Below are 21,275 nucleotides of genomic sequence, written 5' to 3' on the forward strand. Positions count from 1 at the left end.
CTTTGGTTAGTAAGGAGGTGATGTCAGGTACAGATAGGGAAATCTGCGTGTCATCGGCGTACTGATGATATGCAAACCATGCCATAACATCAGCTGTCCCAGGCCAAAGGTGTGGATGGAGAAGCGTAGGGGTCCTAGAACTGAGCCTTGGGGAATACCGAAAAACCGAGGTCGAGGTGAGGAGGTGGTGTGGGATAGGGAGACACTGAATGTCCCCGTAACACCCTGGTTGTTTTTTAAAGACTGTGCCGATAACCCCAATAAGGCCATTTGCATCACTGGCCATGCCTGCATCAGCAGGAGTAGCAAAACTCCCATCCTAACCACCACAAGTATGATCAGGCACATGGCAGCACAGCACCCGACTTTGTTGGTTGAACACAAGGCTCCATGAACAATTTCTGCGGATGATACCACTGCTTCTTCCGATGTTGTGCGTGCAAGCCAATCCCCTGTCCATGGAGTATGCAAAGATGCCTCATGCCCTGCATCTGCAGTTGCACACAAACTCAACTAGCACCATCAACAAGCACGTCCACGTCCTTGTCCCAGTGCACTGTTCAGTTGTCCATACACCAGTCCTTGGAACGCAGGCGGAAATACGCAGCCAATGCCACAGTACAAAATTCACACATTTCTCACCACAATTTTGCCCAGTGTGCAGTCATGACATTACACAAGCAAGGACATGTCCCACAACATTACCCGGGCCCTCAACAATGCTTTTACAGGAAAAGCGCACCTAACCACGGACACGTGGACAAGTGCTTTTGGGCAGGGATGGTACATCTTGCTGACGGCATGCTGGGTTAGCATAGAGGAAGCCATGACCCAGTTGGACATTTGGAGACCATGTTTCTCATGTATGGAGACAGGTTGTGGAAGGCTTTGCATGTCATAGTTAGGGTTTTGAACTGTAGCTTCTGGGCAATTCGAAGGCAGTGAAGGGCCTAGCAGAGAGGAGAGGCAGGGGAATAACAGAGGGACAGTTGGATTACTCGGGCATCAGACTTTAGGAAAGATTGGAGTGGTGCAAGAGTGCTAGAGGGGAGGCCAGACAGTAGAAGGTTGCAATAGTGGAGGCGGGAGATCATGAGATCGTGCACAAACATTTTTGCAGTTTCTTGGAATGTACGGATTCTAGAACTGTTTTTGAGTTGTAGTGGGCAGGAGGAGGAAAGGGCTTGGATATGTATAGTGAAAGAGAGGCCAGAGTGGAGGATCACCCCAAGGCCCCAAACATGCAGGACTTTTTGTACCGGTTTGGTGTCCCGGCAGTACACAGGCACGTGTCCCAAAACATTACCCATGCTCTCCAATATGCTGCTATTGGTAAAGTCAACCTAACCACAGACATGTGGATAAGTGCTTGTGGTCAGGGATGGTACATCACACTAACAGCACACTGGGTTAACATAGTGGAAGCCGGGACCCAGTCCGACCTTGGGATGGTGCAAATCTGACCAACCCCGAGTACTGCGGGCCCTACGTCAATCTGGGTTGCCCCCACAATCTTCAGCTCCTGCACCTCCTCCTCTTCAGCCTCCATCTCCGCAAGTAGCACATCAGTCACAAGCTGGAAGCACTGCAGCACTGCCTCAGCCAAACGGCAACAGGCTGTGCTGAAGCTAATATCCTGATGTGACAAGCCGCACAATGATGAAGATTTGTGGACAGCTCTGAAAGAGCAGGCAGATCTGTGGCTGACACCACTGAACCTACAGCCAGCCATGGTCGTGTGTGACAATGGCTGGAACCTGGTGGCTGTTCTGTGTCGAGGCGAGCTCACACACGTGCCATGCCTGGCCCATGTGCTTAATCTCATTGTTCAACATTTTCTGAAAAGCGACACAGAGTTGCCAGATCTGCTAGGAATAGTAGGAGGCTCTGCATACACATTTGGGAAAGTCAGCTAGAGCTTTATCTGCCCTTGACGTGCTTCTGCAGCACTTGCAGCTTCTGTCTCACCGACTGGTGTGTGATTTCCTCCCCATACATTGGAACTCTACACTGCATATTTTGGAAAAGATTTGTGAGCAGAAGAGGGCAGTTGTTGACTACCAGCATCAACAAGGCCATCGGTATTCAGTTCTGACTTCGCACATAAGATCTCAATGGTGGACATGGATGTCAGACATATGTACCATCCTCCAAAACCTTGAGGAATTCACCAAGATAGTGAGTGGCAATGACACCATAATTAACATCTCTATCCTGCTTCTCTGTGTTCTAACATTAATATTTATAGTTATTTATATAGCGTCAACATATTTACAGTTTCAAACAGCAGTCCTATGTAACAACGATAACAATAATACAGTAATTAAACAAGAAATAAAACTACCCTGCTCGTGGCAGCTTACAATCTACACTAACTAATAACGATAACAATAATTAAAGCGAAAAAAACCATCCTGCTCGTGACAACTTACAATCTACAATGAGGTGGGGGAGATAAAAACTACAGGGGCATGTATTTACAATGATGTATTTACAATGACATTACTGAGGTTTGTCGAAAGTCATGGAGGCCTGAGGACAAGGAGGAGGGGGAGACCATGGTCAGTTGTCCTCTTGGTGAGGACACGGAAGTATCGACTGTTTGCAGTCTTACATGCATTGCTGAGTTTATGTTATGCTGCCTTTGCCGTCACCCTCGTGTTCTCAAAATTTTGGGTGACAGGCAATACTAATTGTTGTTGACACTTCTAGACCCACGCTACAAGGAGAACTTTATATCTCTTATTCCAGAGGCAGACAGGTGTACTGCAATGTTGGAGGACCATGGGGCCTTTCTTGCTGAATTATTTAAAAAATCCCCATCTGAAAACGCTGGCAGAAGAGGTCACAGTTCATTGGCCAAGTAAGGAGTACTGGTGACAGAGACACAGCTCCAATCCAGCAGAGGCAGTGAAACACTGGCAAAGTTCGGGGAGAGTTTTCTCAGACCCTCCCATCGCCCTGGCCCTGAGGCATTGTGGACTCCCACAAAGAATGCAAAGTTTGGGAAAATGCAGAGGGAGTACCTTGCTGACTGTACCAACGTCCTCTGTGCCCTTTAATTATTGTTTAGCAAAGCTGAACACAGAGCATGAACTGTCTCTGCTGCGCATGTGCGCTGTACTCACGTTCATGGAGCGCACGATGCCTCGCTCTCTGGCAGTCATTGGGCACATGGCTCCTCGCTTTATGGCAGTATCGCTTTTATTGGTGGGAGAACACGCCTTCATAATACAGAGACAGAGTACAACACCACCCAAGTGTTCAAACTCTGCTCCTCAGACTTTCTATGTGTGCAGTGACTGCCTCTAGGCAGAAGATGATGATGGTGGTAGTAGTAGTTGAGGCATTTAAGACAGTCATGAAGCAGCCATAACAACTTGAAAGAAAAGTATTTCAAGTTGTAATGGCTGAAATATCACACTGTTCCATATGTGGCCTGAAATACCACACTGTTCCATATGTGGCCTGTATTTTTTACTTTTTTGCAAAAAATTGTGCTATATGTAAGTAGAGTAACAGCAAAAACAGTGGAAAACCGGCCTGAAATGCCCAAACTTGGAGCACGCAGATATATGAGGCCTGTCACGGATATACCACACTGCCAAATATGTGGCCTGTATTTTTTTTATGCAAAATAGTGCTGTGTATAAGTAGAGTAACAGATACCAAAACAGTGGAAAACCGGCCTAAAATGCCCAAACTTGGAGCACACAGATATATGAGGCCTTTTTTGTTTTTTGGTGAATTTAAAACAAAAAAAAAAGTGGCACAAGGCTACCAAACAGAACTATGCTACTGCGGAAATTTGATTTTACAAAAACAGATACACCAGGACCCAGTCTGACTTAGCAGACTGTATTACTGTAATGTGTTTTTTGCTTTTTGTTGAATGTAACCAAACAAAATTTGACCAAGGCTAGCACACAGAACTATGCTACGTATACCTGCGGAAATACGATTTTTCCAAAAATGAAACACCAGCCCTCAGCCTGACATAACACACTGTATTAATTTTTTTTTGGCTTTTGGGTGAATTTTTATAAAAAAAACAAACAGTAGAACAAGGCTAGCACTCGCAACTATGCTACGTGTGCCTGACAAACTATGATTTTTAAACAGATGCACCAGCCCTCAGTCTGACATAAAACAGACTGCACAATTTTTTTTTTGGGGGGGGTGAATTTTTTGAAAAAAGAAAAAAAAATTAAAACTGCAACTAGGTATATAGTAAACAAGCAGCAGCAGCAAACAGATATGGAGCTTTGGGAGGGATGCAGTGGGAGCTATTTACGCACATACAGTGCCTGCAGGCCTTGCACTGATATGAATATGCTGTGCCCTACCTACCTAGTGCTGCAATCTCGGGACCCACAAATTAACCCTAAAAAGGACTGTTGGTTTCTCAGGAGTTGTGGATTTAACAGTTGCAGACCTACACTAACTATTAAAACCACAATTCTGACCCTATCTCGGCAGCAGCTCTCCCTTCTCTCGCTGAATCCGGAGCTGAATGCGACGAGCAGGGCGGCGCCAGGTCTCTTATACTCGGGATGATGTTGTGTGGGAAAGCCAATCACTGCACGACCACAACGAAGATGGCTGCGGCATTTCATGGCCTGGCGGACAATCCCTGCACTGTGATTGGGCCTCTAAATTCCACAAAAAATGCTGGGTGGAGACACTAGTTACTGCCGAATCATCCCAGAAATGCTCGGTGTTCTCCGAGTACACTGTGTACACTGATACTCGGGCGAGTAACGAGTAGTGGCGAGCACGTTCGCTCATCACTACTCTTCTCGAATCTTCTAGGACTTCTGTTCTCCAGGAATTTTCAACGATTCTGGCTAGTGGTTCTGCAATTTCCTCTACGTCCCTCAGTACCCTAAGATGTCATTCATCTGGACCAGATTTAAATGAATTTAAATTAGCTAAGTGTGCACTCACCATCTCTCTGTTTATAGATAAGGTTTCTTATTTTATTGCTTTTGATTCTTTTATTCCTTTGAATAGCACAGTGAAGATCAGTTGATTTTACATTTGCTTTCTTAGAGAAAACTGATGCCAGATAGGAATTTAAAAGTTCAGTTTTCTTAACATCATTTTTAATCATTTGACCCTTTTTCAGCCTGTAAAAATTCGATAGTATCTCTGTCTTTTGCTTTTGACACCCCCCAAATCCTTTTTTATTGCTTTTGGTATCCCTAGCAAGCCTCACTTCATTACTGGCTATAGCTCTTCTAATGCTTGCACTCATTCGTTGCAAAGAGCATTATATTCTTCTTTCCATTTGATATGCATTTATTTTTCCTTTTCAGCAATTGTTTAAGTTCTGTGTTCACCCTTCGTCATCTCTTTAAATGCTTCCAATTCTTCCTTCTTTCTGGGATTGTTGTGCAGTGTGAATTTCATTAAGCAAAATTTCCCACCCTTCTTGGACATTTCTGTCCATTAGAACATCCACTCTTGGACCTTTCCTACCCTCTTACTGAGTTCATTAAAATCTGCCTTTATGAAGTCCAACCTTAAAGTCTGAGTCCTCTCTTGTCTTCCTCCTCTTGTAGTCCAACATTTGAGGATAGCATGATCGCTTCCTCCTAAATTCCCAGCCACCTTTACTCTACTTCAAGCAGATGGCAAATCCTTTTGTTCTCACTTCTATCTTTTGAAACAATAAAATTGTCAAAAAAAGAAGATAAGAATTTTCTGTACCCATTACTTTTTCTTGAGAGATTTCTGATAAATATCTGGAAAGTAAAAATCTCCCATGATCACTATGTCATACTTTTTTTGAGAACAAAGATATTTGATGTAAAAAGAGCTTGCCCATATCTTCAGTCTGTCCAGGTGTCCTTATAGTAAGTACCTAAAATCGTGTCCTTTCTGTTCTTCTCTCCTTATATTCTTCCCCAGTTTCTACAAAGCTACCATTCTCTGAAGTTTGGATCTCTGTGGAGATATACTCTTTCATAACACACAATGCAATATCTCCTCTCCTCTTGTTTTGCCTATCTTTCTATATAATCATCTAAGGGTCACTTCCATCTGTTTGTCTGTCTGTAACGGAATTCCCGCGTCGCTGATCAGCGACGGGCACAGTCCAGCCATGAATTCGCCTCTTCCTACTCTCCGTTAGTGCCCCCTCCATACTCCCCTCCAGTCAGCCTTCACACAGGGTTAATGGCTGCTGTAATAATTATAGGGGATAATTCAGGAGACTCTTTGCGTGGAACAAGACAACAGGATACAGTTTTATAAGTGGTAAAGTTTATATTATCACACGGTGATTCAAGCAGGTGGAGAGAGAAACTCAAGTCCACAACATTTGGTGCAAATAATAAACGCAGCTTAGCAGTCAATAGGAAACTTCAGAGGTAGATGCAAACAAACAGAAAGTCTATGAAGCACAGTTATTCTTGAGGAAACTTGACACGAATAGATCCTTGACTTAGTCCAGACACAGATAGATATGCTATTAGGCAGTTCAAATCATATCTTAGCTCAACCAGGGAGGCCTGTTATGGGCCTGGTGGTTAGGTGCACCCAGAATGACCTGATGGTTAAACTGGAAATCGGGACAAGCTCTGGGGAGTGGGAGCTCTGCTGACCGCAACCCTAATCCTATCACACAAACACTAGAAATAGCCGTGGAGTGTGTTGTGAATTTGCTTTTTGCTCCCTCTAGTGGTTGCTAGTTTTTTGACTCTGGTTTTTCTGTCATTCCTTTTATCCGCACCTGGGTCGTTAGTTAGGGGTGTTGCTATATAAGCTCCCTGGACCTTCAGTTCTATGCCTGGCAACGTAGTTATCAGAGCTAGTCTGCTGTGCTCTTGTCTACTGATCCTGGTTCCAGTTATATCAGCTAAGTCTGCCTTTTGCTTTTTGCTATTTGTTTTGGTTTTGTATTTTTGTCCAGCTTGTTCCAAATCTATATCCTGACCTTTGCTGGAAGCTCTAGGGGGGCTGGTGTTCTCCCCCCGGACCGTTAGACGGTTCGGGGGTTCTTGAATTTCCAGTGTGGATTTTGATAGGGTTTTTGTTGACCATATAAGTTACCTTTCTTTATTCTGCTATCAGTAAGCGGGCCTCTCTGTGCTAAACCTGGTTCATTTCTGTGTTTGTCATTTCCTCTTACCTAACCGTCATTATTTGTGGGGGGCTTCTATCCAGCTTTGGGGTTCCCTTCTCTGGAGGCAAGAAAGGTCTTTGTTTTCCTCTACTAGGGGTAGCTAGATTCTCCGGCTGGCGCGTGTCATCTAGAATCAACGTAGGAATGATCCCCGGCTACTTCTAGTGTTGGCGTTAGGAGTAGATATATGGTCAACCCAGTTACCACTGCCCTATGAGCTGGATTTTTGTACTCTGCAGACTACCACGTTCCTCTGAGACCCTCGCCATTGGGGTCATAACAGTTTGCCAGGCCAGTATTAAATGTTTAATGCATTGCAGAAGAGGGATTATAAGAAAGAAGATTCTGAGTTTTTTTTTTCTTCTTCCCCTTTACCTCAGAGTGGCTATGCTTGCTGCAGACATGAATGTCCAGACCTTGATTACAAGTGTGGACCAGCTGGCTACTCGTGTGCAGGGCATACAAGACTATGTTATCAGAAATCCTAGGTCAGAACCTAAAATACCGATTCCTGAACTGTTTTCCGGAGACAGGTTTAAGTTTAGGAATTTCGTGAATAATTGTAAATTGTTTTTGTCCCTGAGACCCTGTTCATCTGGAGATTCTGCTCAGCAAGTAAAAATTGTTATTTCATTCTTACGGGGCGACCCTCAGGATTGGGCTTTTTCGCTGGCGCCAGGAGATCCGGCATTGGCTGATCTTGATGCGTTTTTTCTGGCGCTCGGTTTACTTTATGAGGAACCCAATCTTGAGATTCAGGCAGAAAAAGCCTTGCTGGCTATGTCTCAGGGGCAGGACGAGGCTGAAGTGTATTGCCAAAAATTTCGGAAATGGTCCGTTCTGACACATTGGAACGAGTGTGCACTGGCCGCTAATTTTAGAAATGGCCTTTCTGAAGCCATTAAGAATGTTATGGTGGGTTTTCCCATTCCCACAGGTCTGAATGATACTATGGCACTGGCTATTCAAATTGACCGGCGGTTGCGGGAGCGCAAAACCGCAAATTCCCTCATGGTGTTGTCTGAACAGACACCTAATTCGGTGCAATGTGATAGAAAAACCGCAAATTCCCTCATGGTGTTGTCTGAACAGACACCTGATTTAATGCAATGTGATAGAATCCTGACTAGAAATGAGCGGAAAATTCATAGACGCCGGAATGGCTTGTGCTACTACTGTGGTGATTCTACACATGTTATCTCAGCATGCTCTAAACGTATAGCTAAGGTTGTTAGTCCTGTCACCGTTGGTAATTTGCAACCTAAATTTATTCTGTCTGTAACTTTGATTTGCTCACTGTCATCTTATCCTGTCATGGCGTTTGTAGATTCAGGTGCTGCCCTGAGTCTCATGGATCTCTCATTTGCTAAGCGCTGTGGTTTTACTCTTGAACCATTAGAAAATCCTATTCCTCTTAGGGGTATTGATGCTACACCATTGGCAGCAAATAAACCGCAGTATTGGACACAGGTTACCATGTGCATGACTCCGGAACACCGCGAGGTGATACGTTTCCTGGTTTTACATAAAATGCATGATTTGGTTGTTTTAGGGCTGCCATGGTTACAGACCCATAATCCAGTCCTGGACTGGAAGGCTATGTCAGTCTCAAGTTGGGGCTGTCGTGGTATTCATGGGGATTCCCTGCCTGTGTCTATTGCTTCTTCTACGCCTTCGGAAGTTCCGGAGTATTTGTCTGATTATCAGGATGTCTTCAGTGAGTCTGAGTCCAGTGCACTGCCTCCTCATAGGGACTGTGACTGTGCTATAGATTTGATCCCAGGCAGTAAGTTTCCTAAGGGAAGACTGTTTAATCTGTCGGTACCTGAACATACCGCTATGCGTTCATATATCAAGGAGTCTCTGGAGAAAGGACATATTCGTCCGTCTTCTTCCCCTCTTGGTGCGGGATTCTTTTTTGTGGCAAAAAAGGACGGATCTTTGAGACCTTGTATTGATTATCGGCTTTTAAATAAGATCACTGTCAAATTTCAGTATCCTTTACCGCTGTTGTCTGACTTGTTTGCCCGGATTAAGGGTGCCAAGTGGTTCACCAAGATAGACCTTCGTGGTGCGTACAACCTTGTGCGCATTAAGCAAGGTGATGAATGGAAAACCGCATTCAATACGCCCGAAGGTCATTTTGAGTACTTGGTGATGCCTTTTGGGCTCTCCAATGCGCCTTCAGTTTTTCAGTCCTTTATGCATGACATTTTCCGGAAGTATCTGGATAAATTTTTGATTGTTTATCTGGATGATATTTTGGTTTTTTCTGATAATTGGGATTCGCATGTGGAGCAGGTCAGGTTGGTCTTTAAAATTTTGCGTGAAAATTCTTTGTTTGTCAAGGGCTCAAAGTGTCTCTTTGGTGTACAGAAGGTTCCCTTTTTGGGGTTCATTTTTTCCCCTTCCGCTGTGGAGATGGACCCAGTCAAGGTCCGAGCTATTCTTGATTGGACTCAGCCCTCGTCAGTTAAGAGTCTTCAGAAGTTCTTGGGCTTCGCTAACTTCTACCGTCGTTTTATCGCTAATTTTTCTAGCATTGTGAAACCTTTGACGGATATGACCAAGAAGGGCTCCGATGTAACTAACTGGGCTCCTGCTGCCGTGGAGGCTTTCCAGGAGTTGAAACGCCGGTTTACTTCGGCGCCTGTTTTGTGCCAGCCTGACGTCTCACTTCCCTTTCAGGTTGAGGTGGATGCTTCGGAGATTGGGGCAGGGGCCGTTTTGTCGCAGAGAGGCCCTGGTTGCTCTGTTATGAAACCTTGTGCCTTTTTCTCTAGGAAGTTTTCGCCTGCCGAGCGAAATTATGATGTGGGTAATCGGGAGTTGTTGGCCATGAAATGGGCATTTGAGGAGTGGCGTCATTGGCTCGAGGGTGCTAAGCATCGTGTGGTGGTCTTGACTGATCACAAAAATCTGATGTATCTCGAGTCTGCTAAACGCCTTAATCCGAGACAGGCCCGCTGGTCATTGTTTTTCTCCCGCTTTGATTTTGTTGTCTCGTATTTACCAGGTTCAAAGAATGTGAAGGCCGATGCTCTTTCTAGGAGCTTTGTGCCTGATGCTCCTGGAGTCGCTGATCCTGTTGGTATTCTTAAAGATGGAGTTATCTTGTCAGCTATTTCTCCGGATCTGCGACGTGTGTTGCAGAGATTTCAGGCTGATAGGCCTGAGTCTTGTCCACCTGACAGACTGTTTGTCCCGGATAAGTGGACCAGCAGAGTCATTTCCGAGGTTCATTCCTCGGTGTTGGCAGGTCACCCGGGAATTTTTGGCACCAGAGATCTGGTGGCCAGGTCCTTTTGGTGGCCTTCCTTGTCAAGGGATGTGCGGTCATTTGTGCAGTCCTGTGGGACTTGTGCTCGAGCTAAGCCTTGCTGTTCTCGTGCCAGCGGTTTGCTCTTGCCCTTGCCTGTCCCGAAGAGACCTTGGACACATATCTCCATGGATTTCATTTCTGATCTTCCGCTATCTCAGGGCATGTCCGTTATCTGGGTGATATGTGATCGCTTCTCCAAGATGGTCCATTTGGTTCCTTTGCCTAAGCTGCCTTCCTCTTCCGATCTGGTTCCTGTGTTTTTCCAGAACGTGGTTCGTTTGCACGGCATCCCTGAGAATATTGTGTCAGACAGAGGATCCCAGTTCGTTTCCAGGTTCTGGCGATCCTTTTGTAGTAGGATGGGCATTGATTTGTCGTTTTCGTCTGCTTTCCATCCTCAGACTAATGGACAGACGGAGCGAACCAATCAGACTTTGGAGGCTTATTTGAGGTGTTTTGTCTCTGCTGATCAGGACGATTGGGTGACATTCTTGCCGTTGGCTGAGTTTGCCCTTAATAATCGGGCTAGTTCCGCCACCTTGGTTTCGCCTTTTTTCTGCAACTCTGGTTTCCATCCTCGCTTTTCTTCGGGTCATGTGGAGCCTTCTGACTGTCCTGGGGTGGATTCTGTGGTGGATAGGTTGCAGCAGATCTGGAATCATGTGGTGGACAACTTGAAGTTGTCACAGGAGAAGGCTCAGCGCTTTGCCAACCGCCGCCGCGGTGTGGGTCCCCGACTACGCGTTGGGGATTTGGTATGGCTTTCTTCCCGCTTTGTTCCTATGAAGGTCTCCTCTCCCAAATTTAAACCTCGTTTTATTGGGCCTTACAAGATATTGGAAATCCTTAATCCTGTATCTTTTCGTCTGGATCTTCCTGTGTCGTTTGCTATTCACAATGTATTTCATAGGTCCTTGTTGCGGCGGTACATTGTGCCTGTAGTTCCTTCTATTGAGCCTCCTGCTCCGGTGTTGGTTGAGGGCGAGTTGGAGTACGTGGTGGAGAAGATCTTGGATTCTCGCCTCTCCAGGCGGAGGCTTCAGTACCTGGTCAAGTGGAAGGGCTATGGTCAGGAGGATAATTCCTGGGTGGTCGCCTCTGATGTTCATGCGGCCGATTTAGTTCGTGCCTTTCATGCCGCTCATCCTGATCGCCCTGGTGGTCGTGGTGAGGGTTCGGTGACCCCTCACTAAGGGGGGGGTACTGTTGTGAATTTGCTTTTTGCTCCCTCTAGTGGTTGCTAGTTTTTTGACTCTGGTTTTTCTGTCATTCCTTTTATCCGCACCTGGGTCGTTAGTTAGGGGTGTTGCTATATAAGCTCCCTGGACCTTCAGTTCTATGCCTGGCAACGTAGTTATCAGAGCTAGTCTGCTGTGCTCTTGTCTACTGATCCTGGTTCCAGTTATATCAGCTAAGTCTGCCTTTTGCTTTTTGCTATTTGTTTTGGTTTTGTATTTTTGTCCAGCTTGTTCCAAATCTATATCCTGACCTTTGCTGGAAGCTCTAGGGGGGCTGGTGTTCTCCCCCCGGACCGTTAGACGGTTCGGGGGTTCTTGAATTTCCAGTGTGGATTTTGATAGGGTTTTTGTTGACCATATAAGTTACCTTTCTTTATTCTGCTATCAGTAAGCGGGCCTCTCTGTGCTAAACCTGGTTCATTTCTGTGTTTGTCATTTCCTCTTACCTAACCGTCATTATTTGTGGGGGGCTTCTATCCAGCTTTGGGGTTCCCTTCTCTGGAGGCAAGAAAGGTCTTTGTTTTCCTCTACTAGGGGTAGCTAGATTCTCCGGCTGGCGCGTGTCATCTAGAATCAACGTAGGAATGATCCCCGGCTACTTCTAGTGTTGGCGTTAGGAGTAGATATATGGTCAACCCAGTTACCACTGCCCTATGAGCTGGATTTTTGTACTCTGCAGACTACCACGTTCCTCTGAGACCCTCGCCATTGGGGTCATAACAGGAGTGTACCTAACTCTCCCTAGACGCCTCTTCACATCCTAAGAGCTAACTACCCCTAAAGATAGGAAATAAAGCCTTACCTTGCCTCAGAGAAATTCCCCAAAGGAAAAGGCAGCCCCCACAAATATTGACGGTGAGTTAAGAGGAAAGTCACAAACACAGGAATGAAACAGGTATTAGCAAAGGAGGCCAGTCTTCACTAAATAGACAGAGGATAGTATAGGGATCTATGCGGTCAGCACAAAAAACTACAAAAACTACGCAGAGTGTGCAAAAAGCCCTCCACACCGACTCACGGTGTGGAGGTGCAACCCTGCGCCCCCAGAGCTTCCAGCTAGCAAGGAGATATCATGATAGCAAGCTGGACAGAACTTAGCATGTACTAAGAAATATATTCAGAACGCAATAAACAATAAATAAGCTAGCAGGGACTTAGCTTCTGTTGGAACAGTCAGGTCATCAGAGAAATCCAAGAGAGATCTGAACCAGTACAGAGACATTGACAGCAGGCATGAGGTAACGATCTGAGTGGAGTTAAATAGAGAAGCCAGCCTAGCGATAAACGAGGGCAGCTGGGAAAGCCACCCTCAAGGATCAGCAGTACTACTCAAAGCCACCAGAGGGAGTCCAAGGACAGAACTCACTGAAGTACCATTCATGACCACAGGAGGGAGTCCAAGAACGGAATTCACAACAGTACCCCCCCTTGAGGAGGGGTCACCGAACCCTCACCAGGGCCCCCAGGCCGATCAGGACGAGCCAAATGAAAGGCACGAACTAAATCGGCAGCATGGACATCGGAGGCAACAACCCAGGAATTATCCTCCTGACCATAGCCCTTCCATTTGACCAGGTACTGAAGTTTCCATCTCGAAACACGAGAATCCAAAATCTTCTCTACCACATACTCCAACTCCCCCTCGACCAACACCGGAGCAGGAGGGTCAACGGAGGGAACCATAGGCGCCACATTTCTACGCAACAACGACTTATGGAACACATTATGGATGGCAAAAGAAGCTGGAAGGGCCAAACGAAACGACACAGGATTGAGAATTTCAGAAATCTTATAAGGACCAATGAAACGAGGCTTAAACTTAGGAGAAGAAACCTTCATAGGAACATAACGAGATGACAAACAAACCAAATCCCCAACACGAAGTCGGGGACCAACACAGCGACGGCGGTTAGCGAAACGTTGAGCTTTCTCCTAGGACAATGTCAAATTGTCCACTACGTGAGTCCAAATTTGCTGCAACCTGTCCACCACAGAATCCACGCCAGGACAGTCTGAAGGCTCAACCTGCCCCGAAGAAAAACAAGGATGAAAACCAGAATTGCAAAAAAAAGGCGAAACCAAAGTAGCCGAACTGGCCCGATTATTCAGGGCGAACTCAGCCAATGGCAAGAAGGTCACCCAATCATCCTGATCAGCAGAAACAAAGCATCTCAGATAGGTTTCCAAGGTCTGATTGGTTCGTTCGGTTTGGCCATTTGTCTGAGGATGGAAAGCCGAAGAAAAAGACAAATCAATGCCCATCTTAGCACAAAAGGACCGCCAAAACCTCGAAACAAACTGGGAACCTCTGTCCGACACAATATTCTCCGGAATGCCATGCAAACTAACCACATGCTGGAAAAATAATGGAACCAAATCAGAGGAGGAAGGCAATTTAGGCAAGGGTACCAAATGGACCATCTTAGAGAAGCGATCACAAACCACCCAGATGACAGACATCCTTTGAGAGACAGGAAGATCTGAAATAAAATCCATGGAAACATGCGTCCAGGGCCTTTTTGGGACCGGCAAGGGCAAAAGCAACCCACTGGTACGAGAACAACAGGGCTTAGCCCGAGCACAAGTCCCACAGGACTGAACGAAAGAACGCACATCCCGTGACAAGGAAGGCCACCAAAAGGATCTAGCCACCAAATCTCTGGTACCAAAAATTCCAGGATGACCAGCCAACAGCGAACAATGAACCTCAGAGATAACTCTGCTAGTCCATCTATCAGGGACAAACAATTTCTCCGCTGGACAACGGTCAGGTCTATCAGCCTGAAACTCCTGCAGCACCCGCCGCAAATCAGGGGAGATGGCAGACAGAATCACCCCCTCTTTGAGAATACCAGCCGGCTCAGTGATTCCCGGAGAATCAGGCACAAAACTCCTTGAAAGGGCATCAGCCTTCACATACTTAGAACCCGGAAGGTATGAAACCACAAAATCGAAATGGGAGAAAAACAGCGACCATCGAGCCTGTCTAGGATTTAACCGCTTGGCAGACTCGAGATAAGTCAGATTCTTGTGATCCGTTAAGACCACCACGCGATGTTTGGCTCCCTCAAGCCAATGACGCCACTCCTCGAATGCCCACTTCATAGCCAACAATTCCCGATTGCCAACATCATAATTACGCTCAGCAGGCGAAAACTTTCTAGAAAGGAAGGCACATGGCTTCATCACAGACCCATCAGAACTTCTTTGAGACAAAACAGCCCCTGCTCCAATCTCAGAAGCATCAACCTCGACCTGAAAAGGGAGCGAAACATCTGGCTGACAACACAGGGGCCGAAGAGAAACGACATTTCAACTCCTGAAAAGCCTCAACGGCCGTAGAGGACCAATTCACGACATCAGCACCTTTCTTGGTCAAATCAGTCAACGGTTTAACAACACTAGAAAAATTAGCGATGAAGCGACGGTAAAAATAAGCAAAACCCAGGAATTTCTGAAGGCTCTTCACAGATGTAGGGTGAGTCCAATCATAAATGGCCTGAACTTTAACAGGATCCATCTCGATAGTAGAAGGGGAAAAAATTAAGCCCAAAAAGGAAACCTTCTGAACTCCGAAGAGACATTTAGACCCCTTCACAAACAAGGAATTAGCACGAAGGACCTGGAATACCATTCTGACCTGCTTCACATGAGACTCCCAATCATCCGAAAAGACCAAAATATCATACAGATATACAATCATGAATCTATCCAGATATCTTCGGAAGATGTCATGCATAAAGGACTGAAACACAGATGGAGCATTAGAAAGTCCGAATGGCATCACCAAGTACTCAAAATGGCCCTCGGGCGTATTAAATGCTGTTTTCCATTCATCGCCCTGTTTAATACGCACAAGGTTATACGGCCCTCGAAGATCTATCTTGGTGAACCAACTAGCCCCCTTAATCCGAGCAAACAAATCAGACAGTAGAGGCAAAGGGTACTGAAATTTGACCGTGATTTTATTAAGAAGGCTGTAATCTATACAGGGTCTCAGAGAACCATCCTTCTTGGCCACAAAAAAGAACCCTGCTCCCAACGGTGACGACGACGGGCGAATATGCCCTTTCTTCAAGGACTCCTTTATATAACTTCGCATAGCGGCGTGTTCTGGCACAGATAAATTGAAAAGTCGGCCCTTAGGAAACTTACTACCAGGAATCAAATTGATAGCACAATCACAATCCCTATGAGGAGGTAGGGCACTGGATTTGGGCTCATCAAATACCTCCCGGTAATCCGACAGAAACTCAGGGACTTCAGCAGGAGTGGAAGAAGAAATTGACAACAATGGAACGTCACCATGTACCCCTTGGCAACCTGTTGTGAAATTGGATTTTGGGCTCCCCCGGTGGCCACTGGTGGAATTGAACTGGTGTGCATCATCCCCTCTGTTCACCTGTTTCCATCAGGATGTGGGAGTCGCTATTTAGCCTTGCTCCTCTGTCACTTCCATGCCGGTCAACATTGTAATCAGAAGCCTTTCTGTGCATGTTCCTGCTGCTAGACAACTCCCAGCTAAGTTGGACTTAGTCCTTGTTTGTTTTTGCATTTTGTTCCAGTTCACAGCTGTAGTTTCGTTTCTGTGTCTGGAAAGCTCTTGTGATCTGAAATTGCCACTCTGATGTTATGAGTTAATACTAGAGTCTTAAAGTAATTTCAGGATGGTATTTTGATAGGGTTTTCAGCTGACCATGAAAGTGCCCTTTCTGTCTTCCTGCTATCTAGTAAGCGGACCTCAATTTTGCTAAACCTATTTTCATACTACGTTTGTCATTTCATCTAAAATCACCGCCAATATTTGTGGGGGCCTCTGTCTGCCTTTCGGGGAAATTTCTCTAGAGGTGAGCCAGGACTATATTTTCCTCTGCCAGGATTAGTTAGTCCTCCGGCTGGCGCTGGGCGTCTAGGGATAAAACGCAGGCTACGCTACCCGGCTACTGTTAGTTGTGCGGCAGGTTTAGTTCATGGTCAGTTTAGTTTCCATCCTTCCAAGAGCTAGTTCGTATGTTTGCTGGGCTATGTTCTCTTGCCATTGAGAACCATAACAGCAACCCCAACTAGACAAAGACATTGATTTCCAATCCAATACTGGATTATGAACCTGCAGCCATGGCAAACCCAACACGACCACATCATGCAAATTATGCAACACCAAAAAGCGAATATCCTCCTGGTACGCAGGAGCCATGCACATGGTCAACTGAGTCCAGTACTGAGATTTATTCTTGGCCAAAGGTGTAGCATCAATTCCCCTTAATGGAATAGGATACTGCAAGGGCTCCAAGAGAAAACCACAGCGCCTGGCAAACTCCAAGTCCATCAAATTCAGGGCAGCGCCCAAATCCACAAATGCCATAACAGAGTAGGACGACAAAGAGCAAATCAGAGTAACGGACAAAAGAAATTTAGGCTGTACTGTACCAATGGTGACCGACCTAGCGAACCGCTTAGTGCGCTTAGGACAATCAGAGATAGCATGAGTGGAGTCACCACAGTAAAAACACAGCCCATTCTGACGTCTGTGTTCTTGCCGTTCAGCTCTGGTCAAAGTCCTGTCACATTGCATAGGCTCAGGCCTCTGCTCAGAGGAAACCGCCAAATGGTGCACAATTTTGCGCTCACGCAAGCGCCGATCGATCTGAATGGCCAAGGACATTGATTCATTCAGACCAGCAGGCGTGGGGAACCCCACCATAACATCCTTAAGGGCTTCAGAAAGACCCTTTCTGAAAATTGCTGCCAGGGCACACTCATTCCATTGAGTAAGCACAGACCACTTTCTAAACTTCTGGCAATATACCTCCGCTTCATCCTGACCCTGACACAAAGCCAGCAAGATTTTCTCTGCCTGATCCACAGAATTAGGTTCGTCATAAAGCAATCCAAGCGCCAGAAAAAATGCATCTACATTAAGCAGTGCAGGATCTCCTGGCGCAAGGGAGAATGCCAAGTCTTGAGGGTCGCCACGTAACAAAGAAATAATGATTTTTACTTGCTGAATGGGGTCACAAGAGGAGCGGGGTTTCAGAGCAAGAAACAGTCTACAATTATTTTTGAAATTCAGAAACTTAGATCTATCCCCAGAAAACAAATCAGGAATTGGAATTCTAGGCTCTAACATCGGATTCTGAACTACATAATCTTGAATGCTTTGTACCCTTGCAGTGAGTTGATCGACACAAGAGGACAGACCTTGAATATCCATATCTACACCTGTGTCCTGAACCACCCAGAGGTTAAGGGGAGAAGAAAGACAAAACACACTGCAGAGAAAAAAAAATGGTCTCAGAACTTCTCTTTTCCCTCTTTTGAGATGCATTAACACTTTATGGCCTGCTGTACTGTTATGGGCCTGGTGGTTAGGTGCACCCAGAATGACCTGATGGTTAAACTGGAAATCGGGACAAGCTCTGGGGAGTGGGAGCTCTGCTGACCGCAACCCTAATCCTATCACACAAACACTAGAAATAGCCGTGGAGCGTACCTAACTCTCCCTAGACGCCTCTTCACAGCCTAAGAGCTAACTACCCCTAAAGATAGGAAATAAAGCCTTACATTGCCTCAGAGAAATTCCCCAAAGGAAAAGGCAGCCCCCACAAATATTGACGGTGAGTTAAGAGGAAAGTCACAAACACAGGAATGAAACAGGTATTAGCAAAGGAGGCCAGTCTTCACTAAATAGACAGAGGATAGTATAGGGATCTATGCGGTCAGCACAAAAAACTACAAAAACCACGCAGAGTGTGCAAAAAGCCCTTCACACCGACTCACGGTGTGGAGGTGCAACCCTGTGCCCCCAGAGCTTCCAGCTAGCAAGGAGATATCATGATAGCAAGCTGGACAGAACTTAGCATGTACTAAGAAATATATTCAGAACGCAATAAACAATAAATAAGCTAGCAGGGACTTAGCTTCTGTTGGAACAGTCAGGTCATCAGAGAAATCCAAGAGAGATCTGAACCAGTACAGAGACATTGACAGCAGGCATGAGGTAACGATCTGAGTGGAGTTAAATAGAGAAGCCAGCCTAGCGATAAACGAGGGCAGCTGGGAAAGCCAACCTCAAGGATCAGCAGTACCACTCAAAGCCACCAGAGGGAGTCCAAGGACAGAACTCACTGAAGTACCATTCATGACCACAGGAGGGAGTCCAAGAACAGAATTCACAGCAGAGACCTGGTTAATAGTCTCAGGTTTTGCAGAGCAGAAACAGCTTACATGTCCAGCAAATGCAGATGGAAGTAACAAGAGCAGCAGATGAAGGAGGATTACTGAACACTGATGTATGCAGCAGGAACTCGGAGCGGAGTGGCAGGATCTCCAACACAGGTTCACAGGAGCAGGTGCAGGTGCAAGGCCAGGGAGTAATCAGGAGCTGGATGCAAAGCAGAATAATCTAGCACAGACTGAAGGCTGGGGTGGAGTTTTATAGCAGGAAGACAAGTGCACATGAGACCAAAGACGCCATGTTGGAAAAGGGCAGTAATGCACAAAAGGTAAAAAATGTTCAGAGTCCTGACAGCTGCATTACACCGCATAATGCAGCGGTGTAACGCAGTCCGTTAACGCTGCTATTAACCCTGTGTGACCAATTTTTTACTATTGATGCTGCCTATGCAGCATCAATAGTAAAAAGATCTAATGTTAAAATAATTAAAAAAATAAAAAATCATTATATACTCCCCTACCTGCGCCTTTCCCGCTCCTCGCGACGCTCTGGGCCATGCATTGCAGTTTCGCGAGATGATGACGTAGCTGTCTCGCGAGACCGCACGTCATCATCTCGAGAAACCGCAATGCATTCTTGGGATCAGAGCGTCGCGAGGAGCATCGCTAAACGCCTCGCCTGGGTCCGGGGGGCGCCAGAAGGTGAGTATATAACTATTTTTTATTTTAATTCTTTTTTTTAACAGGTATATGGTGCCCACATTGCAATATACTACGTGGGCTGTGCTAGATACTACAGTATGTGGGCTGTGTTATATACTGCATGGGCTGTGTTATATACTGCATGGGCTGTGTTATATACTACATGGGCTGTGTTATATGCTACGTGGCTGTCTTATATACTGCGTGACCTGTGCTATATACTACGTGGGCTGTGCTATATACTACGTGGCTGTGTTATATACTACGTGGGCTGTGCTATATACTACGTAGCTATGCAATATACGTGGCTGGGCAAAATACTATGTGGCTGTGCTATATACTACGTGGCTGTGTTATATACTGCGTGGGCTGTGCTATATACTATGTGGCTGTGCAATATACTACGTGGCTGTGCAATATATTACGTGGCTGTGCTATATACTACGTGGCTGTGTTATATACTGCTTGGGCTGTGTTATATACTATGTCTCTGTGCTATATACTATGTGGGCTGTGCTATATACTACATGGCTGTGCAATATATTACGTGGCTGGGTAATATACTATGTGGCTGGGCAATATACTGCGTGGACTGTGCTATATACTACATGGGCTGTGCTATATATTATGTGGACTGTGCTATTTACTACATTGCTGTGCAATATATTACATGGCTGGGCATTATACTAAGTGGCTGTGTTATATACTGCGTGAGCTTTGCTATATATTGTGTGCTATATACTACGTGGACTGTGCTATATACTAGGTGGCTGTGCAATATACTACGTGGCTGTGTTATATACTGCGTGAGCTGTGCTATATACTACGTGGGCTGTGCTATATACTATGTGGCTGTATTATCTACTATGTGGGCTGTGCTATATACTATGTAGCTGTGTAATATATGTGGCTGGGCAATATACTACGTGGCTGTGCTATATACTATGTGGCTGTGTTATATACTATGTGGGCTGTGATATATATTCCATGGCCTGTGTTATATACTATGTGGGCTGTTATATACTTTGTGGGCTGTGCTATATATACTATGTGGGCTGTGTTATACACTGCGTGAGCTGTGCTATCTACTGTGTGGGATGTGTTATACACTGCGTGGGCTGTGTTATATACTTCGTGGGCTGTGTTATACACTGCGTGGGCTGTGCTATACACTGCGTGGGCTGAGCTATACACTGCGTGGGCTGTGCTATATACTGCGTGGGCTGTGCTATATACTACGTGGGCTGTGATATATAATACGTGGGCTGTGCTATATACTACGTGGCTGTGCTATATACTGCGTGGCTGTGTTATATGCTATGTGGGCTGTGTTATATGCTACGTGGTTGTGTTATATGCTACGTGGCTGTGCTATATGCTACGTGGGCGAGACTCTTTCGCCTGGGGCCCTCAAAAACCTGGAGCAGGCCCTGGCTTCATTGTTTGGTCACACCAGGCTGGCCGCGAACAATCAGCGGCAGGCGCAGTCCGGCCACAAATTGGCACAGAATTTGAACCATGCTTTGCTAATTGGTCACGCCCGGCCTGCCAAATCCTGTGTATAAATTGCATTATTCTGAAAACTTCATAAGTGAACTACATACATATTCTAGAATACCCAATGCATTAGAATCGGGCCACCATCTAGTTTCTTATAAATAAATTGTAACCTTCAAGGTCTGTATTTCAATCATGCATATCAACCCACCCA

At 45.7% G+C, this 21,275-nt stretch overlaps 1 protein-coding gene across 1 annotated transcript in view; it reads left to right on the forward strand.

Annotated features, from left to right (window-relative positions):
* Positions 1 to 21,275, forward strand: part of LOC143765634 (NXPE family member 2-like) — a 193,390-nt gene that overhangs the window by 85,898 nt on the left and 86,217 nt on the right. The window lies entirely within an intron of this gene.

This window comes from Ranitomeya variabilis, chromosome 4 (genome assembly GCF_051348905.1).
Source record: "Ranitomeya variabilis isolate aRanVar5 chromosome 4, aRanVar5.hap1, whole genome shotgun sequence".
Lineage (NCBI taxonomy): Eukaryota > Metazoa > Chordata > Amphibia > Anura > Dendrobatidae > Ranitomeya > Ranitomeya variabilis.